The sequence below is a fragment of the Salvelinus sp. IW2-2015 genome, unplaced genomic scaffold (genome assembly GCF_002910315.2).
Source record: "Salvelinus sp. IW2-2015 unplaced genomic scaffold, ASM291031v2 Un_scaffold1406, whole genome shotgun sequence".
NCBI lineage: Eukaryota > Metazoa > Chordata > Actinopteri > Salmoniformes > Salmonidae > Salvelinus > Salvelinus sp. IW2-2015.
This window is the reverse complement of record NW_019942889.1, coordinates 109,441-113,919: the sequence shown is the minus strand read 5'-3', so window position 1 is coordinate 113,919 and position 4,479 is coordinate 109,441. Positions and strand designations below refer to the sequence as shown.

Here is a 4,479-nt window from a genome sequence, read left to right as displayed (position 1 = left end):
TGTCATAACACACATAACCGATTGCGCCACCGAAAAAGGCCTTCTTCAGTGGCGTAAAGGGGTGACACTTCCAAGACTGAGGAGTCTGTTTCCCCCCCACCACACTCACTCCACAGCGACCAAGTGGTTGAGCTGTGCACAACTGCAATATTTATTTATTTTTTGTTCCCCTAAGAGATTGTCAGTTAGATATGCTCTCTGCAAGGTTTTGTATATATGACCTATCATCTGAACATCTTTTTCTGACTCAAATAGGATTCCCTCAAAGTTGCTCTGATGTCCAAAAGATTTCAAATCTAAAATGTTGTAATATGTAACTTTTAAGTTACATGTATTTAAACTATCTACGTTAGTCAGTCCAACATTACTTATTAATTTTGTCATGGAAATACATGTATTTATTATTACCAAGTCATTTAAAGTTTCTATGCTTTTAGTTTTCCATGTGGATCAATTAATCGGTGAATTCTGAAAAGCTATCGAAGGACTGTTCCATAAGGTTGTGTTTTTAGGAAGTGATATTGGTTCTTGTAGAATACGTTTCATTTTCTTCCATATTGTTATAGTGTTCTTAACTATGAAGATGTTCATGTGCTTAGCTTTATCCTTTAAAAACAGACACGTGAAAAGATTATGGGGATGAGAATGAGTATCTTCAATATGTACCCATTGTTCCTCTTTAGTGCATTTAACTATACTGTATGTTGCAAGTAAAAGCCCCGGGTGGCGAGTTGATACAATTCCAAGTCTGGGAGGTTAAACCCATCCTCAAACTTAGGAAGATGTAAAACMTTCCTTTTTTTATTCTATGAATTTGATTTTCCCATATAAAAGTATGTTATGACCGAGTATACTTTTTAAAGAATGTCTTTGGTGGGGTAGTTGGCAATACCTAAAKTAAATACAAAAACTTTGTCAGCCATGCCATTATGAAGAGGTTGAATTTACCTGTAYGATTTATGMMAAGATTATTACATTTAATTAGATCTGCTTTCATATTGTTGAGTAATGGAATAAAGTTATCTTAATATATTTGTTGTCACTTATTAAGCATTTCATATTGTTGAGTAATGGGATAAAGTTATCTTTTATATATTTGTTGTCACTTATTAAGCATCTTTAAGTATTTAATATTTTTTGTGGTCCACAAAGGATTGCTGTAGATCGTGAGTTATTATTTTTATGTTTCCTATTGCCCTTATTTCAGTTTTTCACTGTGCATTCTAAGCATATTTTTGGGTGACTCATTGCAAATGCATATGAGCAAGAGGCTGTATAGTCTGACCTTCACAGTCTGTGTTGAAAAAGCAACAGGAACTACAGCAGGTTGTTGGACCACTGATGTTGACATCCGGGATGCTGCTCCTGTTGTTGTAGTACCAGGCTCACATTTTGGTTTGGCACCAAGTCTGCCAACTGCACTCTACAATGGGGACAAGAGAAAAGGAGGGAGAGATGTCATAACACAGCGGCCATTCTCCATGCATGCTACTGTAAAAATACCACGCTGCTTGCTTAGTGAGTATCGCTTCCCCCTAATTCAGGGGGAAGTCAGGACCTCTTCCTCACAAACACGTGACCGCCCTTGTGATGCGTTACAACCCACGCGCCTGTCTCTTATACACATCTAGATGTGTATAAGAGACAGCTACAATGGGGACAAGAGAAAAGGAGGGAGAGATGTCATAACATTCTCTATGTGTGCTACCCATAGAGATCGTATTAAATTACTAGAGGCTATGTCATAAACCTTCAAAGTTCTAGAATGGTATGATAATAGAAGCCATTTTGGGGAGAAATCCAAACCAGTCTAATTGGAAGGAATGCAGTAAAAGCATGGTCCGTGCTATCTGGAATACTTGGGARGTCCCTACCCCATTGAAGTTGACATTTAAAATGGGGTTAAGGTTAAGTAAGGGATAGGGTAAGGGATAAGGTTAGGGTTTAGGATAGGGATGTCCCAAGGATGCTGGATAGCTGACCGTAAAAGGCCTAGGTGATGCATTTCATGCTTTCTATTTATGCAGGAAAATAAAAGTTAAGCATGTGATATTACAGAAACTTTGTCACCCTAAAATATTGTCATATAAGTATAAATACAGTTTATACAGGTTTTATACCAATTTTATTTATACATTTCCTCTAAAATATACAGTATGTAAACAGACCATAAATGTATCAATGTTGGTTTTCTTGGAAAGGTGTGAAATTAAGCAATAAGGCCTGAGGGAGTGCCTGGACACAGCCTTTAACTGTGGTATATTGGTTATATACCACAAACCTCTGAGGTGCCTTATTGCTATAAACTGGTTACAAACATAATTAGATCAGTGAAAATAAATGTTTTGTCACACCTATGGTCTCATATACCACGGCTGTCAGCCAAATCAACATTCAGGGCTCGAACCACCCAGTTTATAATATGATACAATATCAGAACTTGTTGCATTTTAAAACTGGTCTAAATCCTAACATCAACTGATTTCAGCCAGTGTGTATAGCCTAAAATCTGTATATAATGACGTTGGTAAACAAATGCTCATGTCTCCTCCCTAACAATGGGAGTTGTTGTCCCAAAAGAAACAAGCTTAGGTACAAAAATAAGCCCATAGAAACGCATTGGGTTTACATGTATTCTGGGCAGATTTAGGCGAGTGAAACCTCTCGCTTCGCCTCTTTCTCTCTGGTATAGTTTAGGATTGACTGCATTCGTTCCTATGGAATGTTGGCACATTTGGCAGTTAATTTGAAAAGATGTATGGAATCATTCCACTAAAGCTGGCAGGCTAAATCTTAACGCTACAATTACATTCTAGACGATTCTGTGTTTCCAACTTTGTGGCAACAGTTTGGGAAAGGCCCTTTCCTGTTTCAGCATGACAATGCCCTAGTACATGAAGTGAGGTCCATACAGAAATGGTTTGTCGAGATCGGTGTGGAAGAACTTGACTGGCCTTCACAGAGCCCTGACCTCAACTCTATTGAACACCTTTGGGATGAATTGGAACGCCGACTGCTAGCCAGGTTTAATCGCCCAACATCAGTGCTCAACCTCACTAATGCTCTTGTGGCTGAATGGAAGCAAGTCCCTGCAACAATGTTCCAACATCTAGTAGAAAGCCTCCCCAGAAGAGTGGAGGCTGTTATAGCAGCAATGGGGGAATCAACTCTATATTAAGGTCCATGATTTTGGAATGAGATGTTCAACAAGCAGGTGTCCACATACTTTTGACAATGTAGTTTGTCCATTCTGGTATTCTAATTCCTAATTCTATGATGATAAAAGTTTAAGCATTTGTATCAGACCTGCATCCCAATACTGCACTAGTATAGTTGCAAGTACTACATTGCAAGTGTTGTAGTTGATAAACCGCCCTGGCATGTGATATTTGATTATGAAACTATGACACAGATGATACATTTTCATTGGTCCCCAATACTGGGAAATTGAGGCTTTGGGAAAAAAGTAACAAAAACTATATGTTTAGCAAGCCGAATTTTCCGTAATGGGAGCACTAACGTTCCGTTTTGGTGGAAATCTCAGGGGATTTCGCAAACCTACCAGAAACATTTCACTTCCGGCCYCATTCAAATGTTTTCTGTGTGGCTGAATTCTCTTCAAAATGTAATCAGTCCATGGAAATATGGTGGGAATCGCGGTGGATTTAAGCTTTTTCTTATGTTTGGCGCCCATCTTCTCTGCCATCAAATCCTTTTCATATTCCTCTGGTCTGAAGTGGTGTTCACACACCAAGAAATGTTTATGTCTTTCCACTGGTAAATTTACATCCTTTTGTATGGCTGCTAACCATCGTCTGCATCTTTGCACATCATTCGCCGGCAAGCAATGATAAAGAATGTCTTCATCTTCCTGTGTGTTACAACCCGGTACAGCACACCAACCCACCATTATCACTGTGCTATCAAGTCAGTTGCAGTCGACTCTCTTTGGTAAACTAACGTTAACGAGCCGACCTTTTTGGTAGTCTCCCTCGGCAGACGTGTGGCCTCTCACYTTAACAATGTTTCAGCATAGGTCTGCACAGATACAACAAAACGATATTATAAGGGATGTAAATATCTGAATGCAAACATCCGTTTGGTATACTCAGAGACGGAACTGTGCGCGCAGGATATCCGTCTGTGTTACTTCGTTCATTGCTATATGGGATCATTGGGACGTACACACGCCATTGCTAACGTTTAAAATTMTATTATTTTTAACTAGGCAAGTCAGTTAAGAACAAATTCTTATTTACAATGACGGCCTAACCCGGACGACGCTGGGCCAATTGTGCGCCGCCTTATGGGGCTCCCATTCACGGCCGGTTGTGATACAGCCTGGAATCGAACCAGGGTCTGTAGTGACGCCTCTAGCACTGAGATTGCAGTGCCTTAGACCGTTGCGCCCCTCGGGAGCCCCAAAAGGCGTCCTCCAGCGATTTTTGAATGTTTGCTGTTGAAAAGAGAATACCATTA

General features: G+C 39.7%; 1 non-coding gene across 1 annotated transcript in view; it reads right to left on the bottom strand.

Moving 5' to 3' along the window:
• Window positions 1-4,117, bottom strand: part of LOC112070737 (uncharacterized) — a 25,163-nt gene extending 21,046 nt beyond the window's left edge. The window contains exons 1-2 of the transcript XR_011475635.1: window positions 3,563-4,117; window positions 1,286-1,423 (exon numbers count right to left, since the gene is read on the bottom strand). This is a non-coding gene — a transcript (uncharacterized protein). The remainder of the gene's footprint in view (window positions 1-1,285; window positions 1,424-3,562) is intronic.
• Between the last annotated feature and the right edge of the window lie 362 nt (window positions 4,118-4,479).